Source organism: Taudactylus pleione, unplaced genomic scaffold (genome assembly GCF_031769625.1).
Source record: "Taudactylus pleione unplaced genomic scaffold, aTauple2 ptg000615l, whole genome shotgun sequence".
NCBI classification, from domain to species: domain Eukaryota; kingdom Metazoa; phylum Chordata; class Amphibia; order Anura; family Myobatrachidae; genus Taudactylus; species Taudactylus pleione.
This window is the reverse complement of record NW_028285017.1, coordinates 4,691,240-4,713,056: the sequence shown is the minus strand read 5'-3', so window position 1 is coordinate 4,713,056 and position 21,817 is coordinate 4,691,240.

Here is a 21,817-nt window from a genome sequence, read left to right as displayed (position 1 = left end):
GCTGCAATGGTTTAAACTGACCATCTAGCTTCACTGTGTTAGAATACCAAAGCTTTCTACACAGTAACAAGTAGCTACATGTGTTAGGTGTCTCACTGCAGTATGGGAGGTTGTGAGTTTGAATCTCATGTCTCAAGTATTGCTGTTAAGAAACGTTTGTTTTAAATACAGGGGATTTAACTGAAGGTATAGATGTGGCCTTATACATCTCTGCTGCAGTTGTGCTAAAAAGCTCTTCTTGGCGCACCAGGTACCGTGAGACTCTGCTAGTGCTGGGCATTTTTTTTTCTGAAAATGAGTCTAAGTAGCAATGCAATGCAACTAAGACACACCAGCAGACTATGCTGATTAATTTGATATGTGACTATAGGGCCGTATATAATTAGTGGCGAAAAGCCATTTTCGGTGAAACAGTTTAGCTGGTGACGTCATTTTGTCATCGGAAACTTAGCCCCGTATTCAATTATGGCGACTTTTCGCAGTTGCGGAAACGCAGTGCAATGTACCCGGAGAAATAGTTATGCCTATGAATAATGGTCGAAAAAAAGTGCAGAATTGCGGTTTTGGGGTGCAAAGGTTTGGAAACCATCCTGCACACTTAGGACAGGTCCCCAAAGGTAAACTGCGTCAAAAAAATCGTAAAAAAATTTAAAAGAACATCTTAAAATTGACTTTGAAAAAGGGGGCGAAAAAGTACAAAGTTGGGGTGCAAACGTAATAACTAGCGAAATAGACTTCGGGGGATAAGCGGGGACGCGAGAGATACTTTTTCGCATGGAAAACCAGAATACCGGCAAAAAGTCTGGCGTGCAAAAAGTATGTGTTTTTTCGCGTCTGATTGAATATGCCCCTATATCTGTGCGTGACTGGGTCTCGGAATCTGTATGCGAAGTGCTACGGTGTAGTGGCCACAGCGTTTTCATGCCAAATTCTGTTGTGGTTCATATACTCAGGTGCACACAGATATACAAGTGTTGCATATCAAATTAATCAGAACAGTCTACTGCATTGTGACCTAGATGCATTTTCAGTAGAAAAAATACACCTGCCGCTAGCAGAGTAGCACGGGACCTGGCTGTTCATTCACGCCAGGCAAGTCGCACTGCGTGGTGTATTGAGGCTAGATGTATGAAGACATATCTGTACACAGATCTTCTCATGTATGTACGGCACCATCCTTCCAAGCACCACCCTTTCCTGCTCATAGCTGAGTGGAGTTTTGTAAACAATCTGACTGTAAAACCTAACGGTGGTGGTTGGTAGAAGGTCTCAGATCATAGAGTCCTGCAAACTATTGTAAATGCATCATACTGTTGACTAAAAGAAGTAAAAGGTAGAAATAATGTTGGGGCATGTATGGGGTAAATGGTGTACATTGTATGGGATGATGAAAGCGTGCTGGAGAATACCATTTTGGTATAAATAGATTTAAGGGGGGTTGGGACCAAAATAGGATCTTACCTGGCTTCCCATGGAGTCTTAATATGTCTTTACAGTACATACATGCAAAGGATAAAATTAGGGATGAGCAGGTTCGAATTTCTGAAATCTGAACCCCCCCGAGCACCCCCGATCCGAGTCGTATCCGAGTCAGGCTCGACTTTTCCCGCCTGACTCGGATCTGAAATCGAGGCAAAACGTCATCATCCCGCCTTCTGGATCTCACCGGTTTTGGATTATATAAAAGGTCCCCGTGTCGGTGCCATTTCTCACTCCAGCTGTGGACAGTGAAGAGGGAGGGTGGGAGCTAGGGCTGGCTGGGCTGTATTGTGCTGCTGTTGTCAATAGGGGCTGTGACCACTCAGTCCATAGGGGCTGACTGGGCTGTGTTGTGCTGCTGTTGTCCATAGGGGCTGGCTGGGCTGTGTTGTGCTGCTGTCATAGGGGCTGGATGGGCTGTGTTGTGCAGTCAGTTGTCCATAGGGGCTGTGTCCACTCCAAAGTCTATAGGGGCTGGCAGGACTGTGTTGTGCAGTGTCCCATAAAGGCTTTAGTCCTAGAGGGGTGCTGTAGTGTTGTCCAGGGGGTGATCTGTGCATCAGGGGTGCTCCCCCAAAGTGCACTCCCAAAAAAAATTATTTTTTCTCTGTGTTTGTGAATTGTCTGCGCAGTAGCCGCACGTGCATCAACAAAGTAGCGCCAAGCGTTCGCCTGTGTCCCATAAGTAAAGGGCCGGCTGGCTTGTCTGTTAAAGGGTGCTGTAACCCCCAAAGTGCACTCAAAAAAAATGTACAATTTTTTTTTTGTGTTTGTGAATTGTGTGCACTGTGGCCACACATGCATCAACAAAGTAGCGTCAAGATGCGCATGTGTCATAAGTATGGGGCCAGCTGGCTTGACCGTTAAAGGGTGCTGTAACCCCCAAAGTGCACTCCAAACAAAATAAAAAATGATTTTCTGTGTTTGTGAATTGTGTGCACTGTGGCTGCATGTACATCAACAAAGGAGCAGCGCCAAGCATGCGCCTGTGTCCCATAAGTAAAGGGCCGGCTGGCTTGCCCGTTAAAGGGTGCTGTGACCCCCAAAGTGCACTCCCAAAAAAATAAAAAAATATATTTTTTTGTGTTTGTGAATTGTGTGCACAGTAGCCGCACGTGCATCAACAAAGTAGCGTCAAGCGTGCGCCTGTGTCATAAGTAAAGGGCCAGCTGGCTTGACTGTTAAAGGGTGCTATAACCCCCAAGGTGCACTCCAAACAAAATAAAAAATGATTTTCTGTGTTTGTGAATTGTGTGCACTGTGGCTGCACATGCATCAACAAAGGAGCAGCGCCAAGCGTGCGCCTGTGTCCCATAAGTAAAGGGCCAGCTGGCTCATCTCTTAAAGGATGGTGTAAGCCCCCAAAGTGCACTCTAAGAAAAATAAAAAATAATTTTCTGTGTTTGTGAATTGTGTGCGCTGTAGCCGCACGTCCATCAACAAAGGAACAGCGCCAAGCGTGCGCCTGTGTCATAAGTAAAGGGCCAGTTGGCTCGTCTGTTAAAGGATGCTGTAACCCCCAAAGTGCACTCCAAAAAATATATTTTTTTCTCTGTGTTTGTGAATTGTGGGCCTGATTCAGAGCCGCTCGTAAGCGGCCGCTCGTTCGTTTCGAGCGATGTTTGCACAACTGCGCATGCGTACGGATCGTAATACGCATGCGCGAACTAGTCAGTGCAGCCGAAAATCGTTTGTTCGCTAAATAGCGAATGCCTGCTATTTTGAGTGACAGGAGGAGGCGTATGTGGGTGGTAACAGGGGAAGGTGCTTGAAAACGGGGAGTGGAGATCAGAACGCAGGCGTGCTTAAAGGTCAAAATGGGCATTTTATGGGTGTGCATAATTAAAACAGCAGCGTCATTGACCACGTCACTGGGTTATTTTATAGTCAGAACTGCTCGCATGATTGCGGTAGGAAAAACCAACCACAAGAATAGCGAGCAGTTCATACGCTGGTCGATGTACTCGATTAATCTAATAAATAGCGGACATGATGTAGGATGCGAGCGGCCAGGGGGCGTAGTTTTCCAAAAAACGACTGCAAGTTTTGTTCGCTCGTTCAGTCCTAGAGGCGTGAACAGACCGCAAAGAGCGAACGGTTCATTTGAATAGCCACCCCTTTTTTCTGAACGAGCGAGCGCAAATAGCGTCCGGCTCTGAATCAGGCCCTGTGTGCACTGTACGTGCATCCTCAAAGCAGCAGCGCCAAGCGTGCGTCTGTCTGTTAAAGGGTGGTGTAACTCCCAAAGTGCACTCCAACAAAAATAAAACATTTTCTTCTGTGTTTGTGAATTGTGTGCACTGTAAGTGCTTCCTCAAAGCAGCAGCGCCAAGCGTGCATCTGTCTGTTAAAGGGTGGTGTAAACCCCAAAGTGCACTCCAACAAAAATAAAACATTTTCTTCTGTGTTTGTGAATTGTCTGCACTGTACGTGCATCCTCAAAGCAGCAGCGCCAAGCATGCGTCTGTCTGTTAAAGGGTGGTTTAACCCTAAAAGTGCGCTCCACAAAAAATAAAAAATTCATCTTTTTTATCTGTCTTTGTGAATTGTGTGCACTGTAGCTGCAACAATGGAGCAGCGCCAAGTGTGTAAAGAGTAAAGAGCCGGCTGGCTGATTTCTTAAAGGGTGGTGTAACCCACAAAGTGCACTAGTCTCCAACAAAAATAAAAAAATATTTTCTGTGTTTGTGTGCGCCTTAGCCGCACGTATATATCAATATAACATAATTGGAGGACCAAACTGTCTCCAATAAAATAGGGAATGATCAAGATACACTTCCTCCTAGTGCTGAAGCTGCTGCCACTAGTCATGACATAGACGATAACATGCCATCAACGTCGTCTGCCAAGGCCGATGCCCAATGTCATAGTAGAGGGCATATACAATCCCAAATGACAAAGTTCAGGAAAATGACCTTAAAAAAAACATTTAATCATCTGAGGAGAAACGTAAACTTGCCAATATGCCATTTACGACATGGAGTGGCAAGGAACGGCTAAGGTCTTTCCCTATGTTCATGACTAGTGGTTTAGCTTCACATGACGATGAAAGCCCTCCTCCCGCTACAAAAATCAAACGAGTTAAGCTGGCAAAAGCACAGTGAAGAACTGTGCGTTCTAAGAAGATATCACAAATCCCCAAGGAGAGTCCAAGTGTGGTGGCGGTTGCGATGCCTGACCTTCCCAGCACTGGACGGGAAGAGGTGGCTCTTTCCACCAATTGCACGCCCTCTGCAAGTGCTGAAAGGAGCACCCACAACCCACTTGCTGATATGCAAATTGAAGATGTCACTGTTGAACTACAGCAGGATGAGGATATTGGTGTAGCTGGCGCTGAGGAGGAAGTTGGCGAAGAGGATTCTGATGGTGATGTGGTTTGTTTAAATCAGGCTTCGGGGGAGACAGTTGTTGTCTGTGGGATGAAAAAGCCCATCACGGTCATGCCTGGGCAGTAGACCAAACATTCCACCTCTTTGGTCTGGCAATATTTCTATCCAAATCCAGACAACAACTGTCTTGCCATATGTACCATATGTAAAGGTGAAATAAGTAGGGGTAGGGATGTTAACCACCTAGGAACATCCTCCCTTATACGTCACCTGCAGCGCGTTCATAAAAAGTTACTGTCAAGTTCAGAAACTTTGGCTAAGACCGTAAGCAGTCCAGGGACACCTAAGTCCCTTCATCCTGTTGTATCCAAGCGCCTGCAAACCACACCATCAACTCCCTCCTCGTCAATTTCCTCCTTAGTCAGGATCGGAAGTAGTCCTGCAGGCCATGTCACTGGCATGACTGACTCTCCTATCCGTGATTCCTCCGGAGGATCCTGCATTGCTATGCCTACTGCTGCCCCTGCTGCTGTTGCTGCTGGGAGTCGTTCATCATCCCAGAGAGGAAGTAGGAACACCACTACTTTTACTAAACAATTGACCCTCCAACAGTCCTTAGCGAGGAGGATGAAGTATGGCAGCAGTCATCCTGAAGCAAAACGTATAACTGAGGCCTTGACTGCTATGTTGGTGTTAGACGTGCGTCCAGTATCCGCCATTAGTGCAGTGGGATTTAGACAATTGATGGAGGTAGTGTGTCCCCGGTTCCAAATCCCGTCTAGATTCCACTTCACTAGGCAGGCGATACCGAGACTGTACAGAAACGTCAGAAAAAGTATCCTCAGTGTCCTGAAAAATGCAGTTGTACCCAATGTCCACTTAACCACGGACAAGTGGACAAGTGGAACAGGGCAGACTAAGGACTATATGACTGTGACAGCCCACTGGGTAGATGTATCACCTTATGCAGCAACAACAGCAGCGTCACCAGTAGCAGCATCTCAGAAACGCCAGCTCGTTCCAAGGCAGGCTACGCTGTGTATCACCGCTTTCAGTAAGAGGCACACCGCCGACAACCTCTTAGAGAAACTGAGGGAAATCATCGGCCAGTGGCTTACCCCACTTAGACTCTCCTGGGGATTTGCGATATCTGACAATGCCACCATTATTGTGCGGGCATTACATCTGGGCAAATTCCAGCACGTCCCATGTTTTGCTCACACAATAAATTTGGTGGTGCCGAATTTTGTGAAAAGCGACAGGGGCGTGCAGGAGACGCTTTGGGTGGCCCGAAAAATTTCTGGCCACTTTCGCCATTCAGCGACTGCGTGCCGAAGACTGGAGCGCCAGCAAACACTCTTGAGCCTGCCCCACCATCAGCTGAAGCATGAGGTTGTGACTCAGTGGAACTCAACCCTCTATATGCTTCAGAGAATGGATGAGCAGCAAAAGGCCATTCAAGCCTATACATCCACCTATGACATAGGCAAAGGAGGGGGTATGCACCTGACTCAAGCACAGTGGAGATTGATTTCCGTGTTGTGCAAGGTTCTCCAGCCCTTCGAACTTGCCTCCCGTGAAGTCAGTTCAGACACTGCCAGCTTGAGTCAGGTCATTCCCCTCATCAGGCTTTTGCAGAAGCAGCTGGAGAAAGTGAAGGAGGAGCTAAGATGGACTGATTCCACTCGGCATGTGGGACTTTTGGATGAAGCCCTTCATTCGCTTTGCCAGGATTCCAGGGTCGTCAATCTGTTGAAATCAGACCACTACATTTTGGCCACCGTGCTCGATCCTAGGTTTAAAGATTATGTAGTGTCTCTCTTTCCGGCCGACACAAGCCTGCAGAGGTGCAAAGACCTGCTGATGAAAACACTGTCAGCTAAATCGGAATGTGACACGTCAACAGCTCCTTCTTCATTTTCTCCCGCAACTGGGGCTGCCAGGAAAAAACTTAGGTATCCTAAGCAACCCGCTGGCGGTGATGCAGGACAGGCAGGACCAAGTTTGGACATCTGGTCCGGACTGAAGGACCTGGCAACAATTTCTGACATGTCTACTGTCACTGCATATGATACTGTCACCATTGACAGAATGGTGGAAGATTACATCGGTGACAGCATCCAAGTAGGCATGTCAGACAGTCAGTACCTGTACTGGCAGGAAAACGAGGCAATTTTACCTGAGTTGCCCCCCCTCTAGTGTGTACTCCGAAAGAGTGTTTAGTGCAGCCGGGAACCTTGTCAGCGAAAGGCAGGCGCTGAAATGATTGGTTTGTTAAAGTGTGCATGTCCTGTTTATACAACATAAGGGTGGGTGGGAGGGCCCAAGGACAATTCCATCTTGCACCTCTTTTTTTTCTTTGCATTATGTACTGGTTGGGGCCTACTTTTTCAAACTGCCATCCTGTCTGCCACTGCAGTGTCACTCCTAGATGGGCCATGTGTTTGTGCCGCCCACTCGTGTCGCTTAGCATAGTCATCCAGCTACCTCGGTGAAACCTTTTGGACATAAAAACACTATTGTGAGGTGTTCAGAATAGACTGGAAATTAGTGGAAATTAAGGTTATTGAGGTTAATAATAGCATAGGAGAAGAAAAACCCACAAATTCTGTGTTTTTAGCTGTTTTTATGCTTTTTTTTCAAATAAATACAGAACCCAGATTCCAAAACATGGAAGGGTGGTTTTGGCAAAACCAATCCAGATCCAGAACACGAAGAAGGATCCAGATCCAAAACACAAAACACGAAAAGTGGCCGGTGCACACCCCTAGATAAAATGTATCCTACTTTTTGTGTTCCAGTGCTTTCACTCTAGATGCACACTGAAGTCAGGGCCTGATTCAGACCCGCTCATGAGCGATATGCGCTCGCAAGCGGGTCGATGGTGGCCCAGTGCGCAGGAGGCCGCTCTGAAAAACAAGAAGGATGGCCCTGATTCAGAGCGTCCGGCTCTGAATCAGGGCGTCTGTGTATACTGTGTTGCTCAAATTAATAAAACCCTGTTTTATTAATTTGAGAAACATCAATGTACAAATATTGTTAAAAATGTACCAAATTAGTTCATAAATTTGGATATTGTCGAAGCTGGATAATAGGCTGAGACAAAATCAGCTTAAAATTAGATCGTAAAGACGCCATCTTGCGACTGGACGCAAGACGCCATTTTAGAAAATGAGATCGCAAGACGCCATTTGCGAATGGCCGCCCAAGCACCATTTTAGGTAAACTCACACTTAAGTACATATGGCGATATTACTATTAGCATCATGCGATTGCATCTTTCACCATTTCTCATACACACATTAATACGCACAATTGCGCTGTTAACTAGTCGCATATTAGCGAATGCATAAGATCCTCTATGAAAATGCTGTTTATTAGCCTCATGCGCACGTATCTGCCCCAAGTTAACTAGCGTCTTTATATCAAACCCCAAATACTTACACAGTACATATTCACATAAAAGGTTTCATAAGCTTTAAAGTATAAGATTCAAGTTTGTTCATTTATTATAATTGCTGTGAAATAAAGGTTATTTAGTAGCTCAGGTTTAATACATGATAAGTATGCCGTGCTTGGTATTATACTGATCTGCACCCTCTCCACAGCTTCCCGGTATCGTTGGTGTGAAGATCGCAACATGCATTCTCAACTTATGGACCGCAGAGACTTAAAGCACCGAAATGAACATTATATGACCAACTGTTAGGATGTGCATGAGGCAGGAAACCAGAGACAACAGGTTGTTAGAGGCTGGACTGTGTCTATTTGAATCAACCTGTTAAATGCTCTGCGACAGATGCATCCTCCTTGGGAACCAATGGCATCAGCGACAAGCCGCTCTATTGTGTTGTCTATTTCTGGGGGGGGGGGTATAAATATGTGTGCTCTGACCCTGGGTGTCTGGTCCTCTTGCTGAATGCTGATAGATGGGGGTTTCTTGCTGAAGCCTACATCTGGTCCAGAGCGCTGCGTATGTATAACTGTACTTGGGTCTGTATAATTCTTTGCGCTAAATTGTACTTAGATCATAGTGTGTAACTGACTGTACTTTTACTTGAAATTGGAACCACAGGTTCAAGGTCTGGAGTCTTTATTTACTATATGACTGTGTACGCAAAATAGCGTCATCCTTAGAGGTTTATAGGCAGGATATTAGAAGGTATAGGCAGGATATTAGACGGTATAGGCAGGAGTGTATAGTGGTTCTAATTCAATATCCTTAGTTGGGGGTACATAGTGAAGTCACGTACCTACTCACACGGCACATACGGTTATCGATATCTCACCAAAGGGTGGAGTGGCCACATGCAGGGTTTACCTGCAACCGCTTGGTGCTGAGAAATCGCTACCCATTTTCGTGTGAGCCAGGGACGCTGACTAGAATCCAGGGACAAGAGAGGAAAAAAATTTGTTTTCCTTTGTTGATAGAACCTTACGTTTAAAGGGGTGCCGCAGTATTGAGCACGCGGCTGAGTCGCAGTTGTGCACACAGTCAAGACGCACTTTTGTGTATGCAGCTGGTTGTCATACGGTTGTGTGGTAGTCGCATTATTGTGTATGCGACTGGTTGCACAATAGCATATACGTACTTCCGGTTGTGCTGCCATGTGTTTTTAAACAAATCCGTTGAGGTTTACATTTTTCAATTGTTATCAATATCTGAGTTAACGTGTATTTTTCTGCACAGGAAAAAAGTGTGTAACAGTGAGTATTTGTTGGTAGGGGTAACTTGTTCCCTAAAGTTAGAGGTACCGTATGACCTTTAAGGGCTAAGTGGTAGCCACTCGGTAAGCAGCTTACCGTTCTATACACAGTAGCAGGTATACATGTTGTCTTTGTTGTAGAGAGGTGCATGGAAGTAGCCAACTTAAGCTTCCATAGGTGTGGAAGTTGCCTTCTTACATCTTATCCGGGTGTGTGGAGTAGCCTTCTTCAAATCTTCACAGGTGTGTGGGCGCTGCCGTTTAAATCGTCCACAGGTAAGTGAAAGTATCTTGACTGTCTTTCACCAGTTTAAATCTTTATTGAAAAACGTAGGAGTTGTCTCAAGATGGGAGCCACGCAAACAATAGAGATGTTAGACAATGATGTGCTGCTATGGAAGCGCCGCTTGGATCGGCCCGTCGTATTATGCATACTAAGTACTGTACTTATGCAATAAGGTATTGTGATGTATGGTTTAAAATGACGATGAAGAGTGTTAGACTGTTTCCCAGAATTGGTAGTTTTGATAAGATGTATTGGATAATGTCTGGGATCACATCAGTCTGATGCGCTCCCGAGAGAAAAGGGTAAAATATTATGAATGTTTAAAATTGTGGTAGCATGAGGGGGATGCGTGGCTTAAAAATGTGCAAGCGACGCAAACTAGCATTGCGAGCGCATTGCCAGAAAATACACCCGAGGCGCTAAATTGCAATGCGTGCGAGCCGCAAAATGACGCGCACGTGCGGCAAGGTAGCATTGCGGAAGGTATTGCCAGCAGTTCACGCACACCACCTCCACCTTATGTGGATGGGAGTGCAAGTACAGATATTGAAAAAACCCATAAAAATGTAACAAGGTCAAAGGTAGCAGCGCTGCCAGTTTGCATCCCATTCGGGCAATCACTGTTCTGAATGGAAATGCAGATGCGAACGGTGTAGTGCCCATGAGGGAAGTGGTAATGCATTGTCCTTGGACAAGAGCAGAACTAAGGCCCTCATTCAGACCCACTCGCGATTGGCTGTCCGCTCACAAGTGGGTCGATGGTCTACGCATGCGCACGACAGAGGGAGCTCCGTCGTGCGCGAGACGCGATGAGCGAAGGACTTTCCTTCGCTCGTAGTGTCTCATCAAAGCGGGCGTGCTGTCGATGTTGACTGACAGCATGCCCCCTTTGGTGGGCGTGCCGGGGGCGTGCCTGCCAGACGGAGGCGTTCCCAAGGGAACGCCTACCATCTGAAGCCGGCCCCACTGACATCACTAGTGATGTCAGTGGGAGTGATTTTGGCTCTGATAGAGCCAAAATCACTTCTGGCCTTGCAGTTGAAAAACTCAACCGCAGGCTGTTGCTCGCAGTGGCGATGGCCGCGATGGTCAAGGCCATCGCGACCATCATCCTGCACGCTCGTATATGCTGTGGGTGGTGACCCACAGCCATACGAGCGTCCAGGAGGACGCTCCATATTAATGGAGGTGGGCCCTGATTCAGAGCGAGCGCTCTGGTCAGAGCGTCCGGCTCTGAATCAGGGCCTAAATTCCATCATAAATGATTTCCCCGATCCCAAAAAGGAACTAGCCAAATGTCAAAGATTTTTTAGGAATTTGGGTAGTTCTCATGAGCCAACTAATAAAGATTGGCATGTGGTATTAAGGGCCTGTCTACCAAGCAATATCGACGTGGCAAAGTTTAGCATGGATTGTGTATTGGATGGTGACGTTCCCTTAACAGACCAAGTAAACCAAGGTAACATTTCCCGCATTGTAACTCAATTGGGTATATATTTTCAGTAGTAGTTAACTGAAACAAAATTTTCACCATAAAGCAAAAGGAGAGTGAATCTGCAGAAGATTATTGTGACCGGGACCCTTACCCTCCCTATCCTTACCCATATCCACCACCTTTACCCTCTGCTGAAACCTCACAACAACACATGTCTTCACCCGATCCACGAACATGTTTTAATTGTAAACAAACAGGACACTTAAGTAGAAACTGTACAGTAAAAAGAGTAGGAACCCCAAATCAGGGAAGACCTGGACATCCCCATAAGGGATATGTACAGAGACCAGCAAATGTCCAACAGGCACCAGCTCCAATTGTGCCTGTAAATGCTTTATTGGAGAATGGTAGCCAACGCTAGGGGTCAGGTCATACCTGTAGTCTACAGATAGTCAGGTTAACGGGATGTACTAGGGAAGAACCAGTCATGCTGGTTGATGTAGCTGGTACTAAAAGTCCTTTTCTTGTAGACACAGGGGCGACCAGGTCAGTGATAAAATCTGTTAATTTACAGGTGACCAATGAGACAGTACCAACAATGGGTGTAACAGGTAAAGTGGAACATTATCCTTTAACAAAGTCCACAGGGGTTACTATCGGGCCGCTGCATACCAGGCATTCTTTCCTTCTGGCTGCTGCAGCTCCTACTAACCTGCTGGGTAGAGATTTGTTATGTAAGATGGGATGTGTAATTTATCGCACCTTTGATGGTGTATTTCTAGATATCCCAGAGAGCGTTGCGCACGAGGTGCGGGATATGTTGGACATTCCCCAAAGGATAATGTATCACTCTACCAGTTTAAATGAAAATCCATCTCAGGTAGATCAAATGTTGTCCCAAATTCCAGATTCCCTTTGGACTAAGGATGGACAGGACACTGGATTAATGACAAACGTAAGCCCCGTAATGGTAAATTTAAAAGGCGGCAGGCAAGCTCCAAAAATTCCCCAGTACCCACTAAAACAGGAGGTAGAATTAGGTTTTTTTTTCCAATAATTGAGCGATTATTGCAACAGGGAAATTTAGTTCGTACAGCTAGTGTAGCCAATAGTCCCATCTTTCCGGTGAAGAAGAGTGGTGGGAGGGGTTATAGGCTGGTACAGGACCTTAGAGGTATTAATAAGGTAGTAGAGAGCCAATTCCCCATAGTGCCAAATCCCGCTGTCATTCTTAAGCAGATCCCACCAAATGCAACCCATTTCACTGTCATTGACCTCTGTTCTGCTTTCTTCTCTGTGCCTCTCCACCCTGACTGTCAGTATTTATTCTAGGGGTGTGCACCGGCCACTTTTCGTGTTTTGTGTTTTGGTTTTGGATCTGGATCTTTCTTCGTGTTTTGGATCTGAATTGGTTTTGCCAAAACCACCCTTCCGTGTTTTGGGTTCTGGGTTTTGTGTTTTGGATCTGTATTTTTTTGAAAAAAAGCATAAAAACAGCTAAAATCACAGAATTTGTAGGTTTTTCTGCTCCTATGCTATTATTAACCTCAATAACCTTAATTTCCACTCATTTCCAGTCTATTCTGAACACCTCACACCTCACAATAGTGTTTTTATGTCCAAAAGGTTGCACCGAGGTAGCTGGATGACTATGCTAAGCGACACGAGTGGGCGGCACAAACACGTGACCCATCTAGGAGTGACACTGCAGTGGCAGACAGGATGGCAGTTAGAAAAACTAGGCCCCAAACTGTACATAATGCAAAGAAAAAAAGAGGTGCAAGATGGAATTGTCCTTGGGCCCTCCCACCCACCCTTATGTTGTATAAACAGGACATGCACACTTTAACAAATCAATCATTTCAGCGCCAGGGTCTGCCACACAACTGTGGCTGAAATGATTGGTTCGTTTGGGCCCCCACAAAACAAGCTGGCAATTAATGTGTCCCTGCACAAACTGGCTCTACGGAGGCAAGATGTCATCCTCATCCTCCTCATCCACCGATTCCTCACCCTCTTCAGTGTGTACATCCTCATCCTCACAAAGTATTAACTCGTCCCCACTTGAATCCACCACCACAGGTCCCTCTGTACGTTCTGGAGGCTGGTCTCCCTGGAAGAGCTGATAATTCATTTTGATGAACATCATCTTCTCCACATTCTGTAGAAGCAACCTCCTACGCCTTTCGCTGACAAGGTTCCCGGCTGCACTAAACACTCTTTCGGAGTACACACTGGAGGGGGGGCAACTCAGGTAAAATAGAGCCAGTTTGTACAGGGGCCTCCAAATTGCCTCTTTTTCCTGCCAGTACAGGTATGGACTGTCTGACATGCCTACTTGGATGCTGTCACCGATGTAATCCTCCACCATTCTGTCAATGGTGACAGTATCATATGCAGTGACAGTAGACATGTCAGAAATTGTTGCCAGGTCCTTCAGTCCGGACCAGATGTCCAAACTTGGTCCTGCCTGCCCTGCATCACCGCCAGCGGGTTGCTTAGGATACCTAAGTTTTTTCCTGGCAGCCCCAGTTGCGGGAGAAAATGAAGAAGGAGCCGTTGACGTGTCACGTTCCGCTTCAGCTGACAGTGTGTTCACCAGCAGGTCTTTGCACCTCTGCAGGCTTGTGTCGGCCGGAAAGAGAGACACCACATAGGCTTTAAACCTAGGATCGAGCACGGTGGCCAAAATGTAGTGGTCTGATTTCAACAGATTGACCACCCTGGAATCCTGGCAAAGCGAATGAAGGGCTTCATCCACAAGTCCCACATGCCGAGCGGAATCGCTCCGTCTTAGCTCCTCCTTCACTTTCTCCAGCTGCTTCTGCAAAAGCCTGATGAGGGGAATGACCTGACTCAAGCTGGCAGTGTCTGAACTGACTTCACGTGTGGCAAGTTCGAAGGGCTGAAGAACCTTGCACAACATGGAAATCATTCTCCACTGCGCTTGAGTCAGGTGCATACCCCCTCCTTTGCCTATGTCATAGGTGGATGTATAGGCTTGTATGGCCTTTTGCTGCTCCTCCATCCTCTGAAGCATATAGAGGGTTGAGTTCCACCGCGTCACAACCTCTTGCTTCAGGTGATGGCGGGGCAGGTTCAAGAGTGTTTGCTGGCGCTCCAGTCTTCGGCACGCAGTCGCTGAATGGCGAAAGTGGCCAGAAATTTTTCGGGCCACCCAAAGCGTCTCCTGCACGCCCCTGTCGCTTTTCAGAAAATTCTGCACCACCAAGTTTATTGTGTGAGCAAAACATGGGACGTGCTGGAATTTGCCCAGATGTAATGCCCGCACAATATTGGTGGCGTTGTCAGATATCACAAATCCCCAGGAGAGTCTAAGTGGGGTAAGCCACTGGGCGATGATTTCCCTCAGTTTCTCTAAGAGGTTGTCGGCGGTGTGCCTCTTACTGAAACCGGTGATACACAGCGTAGCCTGCCTTGTAACGAGCTGGCGTTTCTGAGATGCTGCTACTGGTGACGCTGCTGCTGTTGCTGCGTAAGGTGATACATCTACCCAGTGGGCTGTCACAGTCATATAGTCCTTAGTCTGCCCTGCTCCACTTGTCCACATGTCCGTGGTTAAGTGGACATTGTGTACAACGGCATTTTTCAGGACACTGAGGACACTTTTTCTGACGTTTCTGTACAGTCTCGGTATCGCCTGCCTAGTGAAGTGGAATCTAGACGGGATTTGGAACCGGGGACACACTACCTCCATCAATTGTCTAAATCCCACTGCACTAATGGCGGATACCGGACGCACGTCTAACACCAACATAGCAGTCAAGGCCTCAGTTATACGTTTTGCTTCAGGATGACTGCTGTCGTACTTCATCCTCCTCGCTAAGGACTGTTGGAGGGTCAATTGTTTAGTAAAAGTAGTGGTGTTCCTACTTCCTCTCTGGGATGATGAACGACTCCCAGCAGCAGCAGCAACAGCAGCAGCGGCAGCAGTAGGCGTAGCAATGCAGGATCCTCCGGAGGAATCCCGGATAGGAGAGTCAGTCATGCCAGTGATATGGCCTGCAGGACTACTTCCGATCCTGACTAAGGAGGAAATTGACGAGGAGGGAGTTGACGGTGTGGTTTGCAGGCGCTTGGATACAACAGGACAACGGGATTTAGGTGTCCCTGGACTGCTTACGGTCTGAGCCAAAGTTTCTGAACTTGACAGTAACTTTTTATGAACGCGCTGCAGGTGCCGTATAAGGGAGGATGTTCCTAGGTGGTTGACGTCCCTACCCCTACTTATTTCACCTTTACATATGGTACATATGGCAAGACAGTTGTTGTCCGGATTTGGATAGAAATATTGCCAGACCAAAGAGGTGGAATGTTTGGTCTTCTGCCCAGGCATGACCGTGATGGGCTTTTTCATCCCACGGACAACAACTGTCTCCCCCGGAGCCTGATTTAAACAAACCACATCACCATCAGAATCCTCCTCGCCAACTTCCTCCTCAGCGCCAGCTACACCAGTATCCTCATCCTGTTGTACTTCAACAGTGACATCTTCAATTTGCATATCAGCAAGTGGACTGTGGGTGCTCCTTTCAGCACTTGCAGGGGGCGTGCAAATGGTGGAAAGAGCCACCTCTTCCCGTCCAGTGCTGGGAAGGTCAGGCATCGCAACCACCACCACACTTGGACTCTCCTTGGGGATTTGTGATATCTTCTTAGAAAGCACAGTTCTTCGCTGTGCTTTTGCCAGCTTAACTCTTTTGATTTTTTTAGTGGGAGGAGTGCTTCCATCGTCATGTGAAGCTGAACCACTAGTCATGAACATACTAGGGATCGACCTTAGCCGTTCCTTGCCACTCCGTGTCGTAAATGGCATATTGGCAAGTTTACGTTTCTCTTCAGCTGATTTAAATGTCTTTTTCAAGGTCATTTTCCTGAACTTTGCCATTTGGGATTGTATGTGCCCTCTACTATGACATTGGGCATCGGCCTTGGCAGACGACGTTGATGGCATGTTATCGTCTATGTCATGACTAGTGGCAGCAGCTTCAGCACTAGGAGGAAGTGGTTCTTGATCTTTCTCTATTTTATTTTTATCGGAGAAAGTTTGGTCCTCCATTTATGTTATATCGATTTGATATATACGTGCGGCTAAACACAGAAAATAATTTTTTTTTTGGTTTGGACTGGAGTGTACTTTGTGGGTTACAGCACCCTTTAACGGTCAAGCCAGCCGGCCCTTTACTTATGACACAGGCGCACTCTTGGCACTACTTTGTTGATGCACGTGCGGCTACTGCGCACACAATTCACAAACACAGAAAATAATTTTTTTTTGGTTTGGACTGGAGTGTACTTTCGGGGGTTACAGCACCCTTTAACGGTCAAGCCAGCCGGCCCTTTACTTATGACACAGGCGCACGCTTGGCACTACTTTGTTGATGCACGTGCGGCTACTGCGCACACAATTCACAAACACAGAAAATAATTTTTTTTTGGTTTGGACTGGAGTGTACTTTCGGGGGTTACAGCACCCTTTAACGGTCAAGCCAGCCGGCCCTTTACTTATGACACAGGCGCACGCTTGGCACTACTTTGTTGATGCACGTGCGGCTACTGCGCACACAATTCACAAACACAGAAAATAATTTTTTTTTAGGTTTGGACTGGAGTGTACTTTCGGGGGTTACAGCACCCTTAACGGTCAAGCCAGCCGGCCCTTTACTTATGACACAGGCGCACGCTTGGCACTACTTTGTTGATGCACGTGCGGCTACTGCGCACACAATTCACAAACACAGAAAATAATTTTTTTTTTGGTTTGGACTGGAGTGTACTTTCGGGGGTTACAGCACCCTTAACGGTCAAGCCAGCCGGCCCTTTACTTATGACACAGGCGCACGCTTGGCACTACTTTGTTGATGCACGTGCGGCTACTGCGCACACAATTCACAAACACAGAAAATAATTTTTTTTTGGTTTGGACTGGAGTGTACTTTCAGGGGTTACAGCACCCTTTAACGGTCAAGCCAGCCGGCCCTTTACTTATGACACAGGCGCACGCTTGGCACTACTTTGTTGATGCACGTGCGGCTACTGCGCACACAATTCACAAACACAGAAAATAATTTTTTTTTGGTTTGGACTGGAGTGTACTTTCGGGGGTTACAGCACCCTTTAACGGTCAAGCCAGCCGGCCCTTTACTTATGACACAGGCGCACTCTTGGCACTACTTTGTTGATGCACGTGCGGCTACTGCGCACACAATTCACAAACACAGAAAATAATTTTTTTTTAGGTTTGGACTGGAGTGTACTTTCGGGGGTTACAGCACCCTTAACGGTCAAGCCAGCCGGCCCTTTACTTATGACACAGGCGCACGCTTGGCACTACTTTGTTGATGCACGTGCGGCTACTGCGCACACAATTCACAAACACAGAAAATAATTTTTTTTTGGTTTGGACTGGAGTGTACTTTCGGAGGTTACAGCACCCTTTAACGGTCAAGCCAGCCGGCCCTTTACTTATGACACAGGCGCACGCTTGGCACTACTTTGTTGATGCACGTGCGGCTACTGCGCACACAATTCACAAACACAGAAAATAATTTTTTTTTAGGTTTGGACTGGAGTGTACTTTCGGGGGTTACAGCACCCTTAACGGTCAAGCCAGCCGGCCCTTTACTTATGACACAGGCGCACGCTTGGCACTACTTTGTTGATGCACGTGCGGCTACTGCGCACACAATTCACAAACACAGAAAATAATTTTTTTTTTGGTTTGGACTGGAGTGTACTTTCGGGGGTTACAGCACCCTTAACGGTCAAGCCAGCCGGCCCTTTACTTATGACACAGGCGCACGCTTGGCACTACTTTGTTGATGCACGTGCGGCTACTGCGCACACAATTCACAAACACAGAAAATAATTTTTTTTTTGGTTTGGACTGGAGTGTACTTTCGGGGGTTACAGCACCCTTAACGGTCAAGCCAGCTGGCCCTTTACTTATGACACAGGCGCACGTTTGGCACTACTTTGTTGATGCACGTGCGGCTACTGCGCACACAATTCACAAACACAGAAAATAATTTTTTTTTTGGTTTGGACTGGAGTGTACTTTCGGGGGTTACAGCACCCTTAACGGTCAAGCCAGCCGGCCCTTTACTTATGACACAGGCGCACGTTTGGCACTACTTTGTTGATGCACGTGCGGCTACTGCGCACACAATTCACAAACACAGAAAATAATTTTTTTTTTGGTTTGGACTGGAGTGTACTTTCGGGGGTTACAGCACCCTTAACGGTCAAGCCAGCCGGCCCTTTACTTATGACACAGGCGCACGCTTGGCACTACTTTGTTGATGCACGTGCGGCTACTGCGCACACAATTCACAAACACAGAAAATAATTTTTTTTTGGTTTGGACTGGAGTGTACTTTCGGGGGTTACAGCACCCTTTAACGGTCAAGCCAGCTGGCCCTTTACTTATGACACAGGCGCACGCTTGGCACTACTTTGTTGATGCACGTGCGGCTACTGCGCACACAATTCACAAACACAGAAAATATATTATTTTTTTAGCACTTGGGGGGAGCACCCCTGATGGACAGAGCACCCCCTGGACAACACTACAGCACCCCTTTAGGACTGGGACACTGCACAGGACTTTGGAGTGGACACAGCCCCTATGGAGAACTGACTGCACAACACAGTCCAGCCAGCCCCTATGGACTTTGAAGTAGTGGACACAGCCCCTATTAACAACAGCAGCACAGCACAACACAGCCAGCCCCTATGGACTTTGAAGTAGTGGACAACAGCAGCACTACACTACACTACACTACACAGCACTAACTCCCACCCTCCCTCTTCACTGTCCACAGCCGAGTGAGAAAATGGCGCCGACGCGGGTACCTTATATAGGATCCAAAACCCGCGAGACTCGGAAGGCGGGATGATGACGTTTTGCCTCGATGTCAGATCCGAGTCAGGCGGGAAAAGTCGAGCCTGACTCGGATCGGACTCGGATCGGGGGGGCTCGGGGGGGTTCGGATTTCAGAAATCCGAACCCGCTCACCCCTAATTTATTCACATTCACATACAGAGGTGTACAATATACATGGACACGATTGCCCCAAGGTTTCATAGACAGCCCTAGTATCTTCTCCCAGGCATTGCATGACTGTTTACAATCTTTTCAACCTGCCAATGGATCTGTTCTAATTCAATATGTGGACGATTTATTGCTATGTCCTGATTCGTTTATGTCATGTTTGAATGATACTAAACTTTTGTTGCTTCATCTCTCGCGTACAGGACACAAGGTTGCTAAGGACAAACTACAGCCGTGCCAATCCAGAGTAAAATATTTGGGACACTGCCTAACTCAGGGGTTACGACATCTCACAAATGATAGAATACAGGCCATACAGAACATGACACTGCCGCAGAATCAACAGCAAATTCGTACTTTCTTGGGAATGTGTGGATACTGTAGAATGTGGATCCCAGGTTTTTCTATTTTGGCCTTGCCTTTACAGGACTTAGGACCTCATTCAGAATCAGTCGAAGCGTCCGCACGGTTGTAAGGAAAAAGGGGCCGGATATTCAAATGATTCCCTCGCAAGTTGCGTCCCTAAGTTCGGATCGGTAGTTGGCCGACCAAAGGAAGGAAGCGGTTGGAAGACAAAAAAATACGCCCCCTTCTCGTACGCATTGCACGTCATCTCTGGGCATATAAGGATTAATCGAGACCATCGGGAACCATCGTCACTGGTCGTAGAGCTTAAGGTTGACCATACACTCTCTTAAGCTCTACGATCATGTCAGTGTAAAAACCTCCCATGTCACATGTGCCATGACGCTACTTTGTTAATTTTGCACTCCCATAATCTGTATGCACTCCCATAAAACGCTGTTCGCATAATGAGGCACGCCTGCGTTCAGATCTCCACTCCCCCGTTTTCAAGCACCTTCCCCTGTTACCACCCACAAACACCTCCATCTGTCACTCAAACTACCGACCTGGCTGTGTTCAAGGAGAGAGAAATTTCTGATCGTAGCGGCTAGTTTGCGCATGCGCATTGTGAACTTTACGCATGCGCAGTATAGTGAACATCGGTGGCGTATGACCGTGCGGCCACTTCGACCGACTCTGAATGAGGTCCTTAGTCTCTTCCTCAAAGCCCTATCGTGTCATACACACAGAGGAATCAGAGCAGGCTTTCCTTAATTTTAAGGATAATCTGACAAAAGCACCTGCATTGGGAATACCCGATTATGAAAAACCTTTTGCTTTGTATTGTATGGAAGCTGATGGTTGTGCTGCAGGTGTCCTCACACAAAAACATGGTGATGCCAGTAGGCCCGTAGCATACTACAGTGCCCATTTAGACACTGTGGCAAGATCACTCCCCACCTGTTAGAGAAGTGTAACATCTACTGCTCTATTGGTGAGTAAAAGAGAGGACGTAGTATTGGGTCATGATATGATTGTCTACACTCCCCACGCTGTATCTGCTCTGCTGAAATCTGCTCAAACCAGACACGTCTCGGTTAGGTTTACCAAATGGGAACTAGCTCTAATTACACCTGCAAACATCACTGTTAAATGTTGTAGTACGCCGAATCCAGCAACGTATTTACCATATGTACAACATGATGTACAAAGGGTGGAAGGGGATGAGTTGCTGGTGGGAGGTGAGTTCAGCGGACATAATGATGCACATGATTGTATGGAATATCTAAATCAGACCTTTACTGCTAGACCTGACATAGGTGACACACCTTTAGAGAATTTAGATGTGACTTTTTTACACGGATGGGAGTTGTCATAGACAAATAGACACAGGTGAGTTATGTACAGGTTATGCTGTTGTAAATGACACAGACATCATAGAAGCTGAACTTCTTGGTCCTACTCACTCAGCCCAGGTGGCAGAGTTAGTAGCACTAACAAGAGCATGCGAAATGGCAGCAGGCAAGTCTGTTAACATTTACACTGACTCTAGGTATGCGTTCAGGGTGGTGCATGATTTCGGGGCTCTATGGCGTCTGAGAAATTTTATGACAGCAGCAGGCACACCAGTTGCACATTCCCGACACATAAAACATTTTTTAGAAGCAATCCAACTGCCCAAAGCGGTGGCAGTAATTAAGTGTAAAGCCCATACATGTGAGGATGATCTGAGAGCTGATGAAGCTGCAAAATGGGCAGCAGGGTTAAAAATGTTTTCTCCAACTGAAAAAATTATGTCTTTTCAAACAATTGATATGCTGAAATTAATTGAGATGCAAAATTTGTGTTCAATCCAGGAAAAGTCCATCTGGAAATCTAAGGGATGTGGGCAAGAGTCCTCTGGGCTCTGGAGGGACGGACAAGGTAAACCAGTAACCTCCAAGGCATATTACCCCAGCCTGGCTGAGGCAGCACATGGTCTGACTCTTCTGGGAAAACAAGGTATGTGTAAATTGGTGAGGGCATACAGGTGCGCACCAGGTTTTTCTTCCCAAGCAGAAAAGAGAGCAATTTCCTGTCTGACCTGCTTGAGGAAGAACATAGGGAAAGTGATCCCTACCGAACCATTCCACATTCCACCGACTGATGGACCTTTCCAGGTAA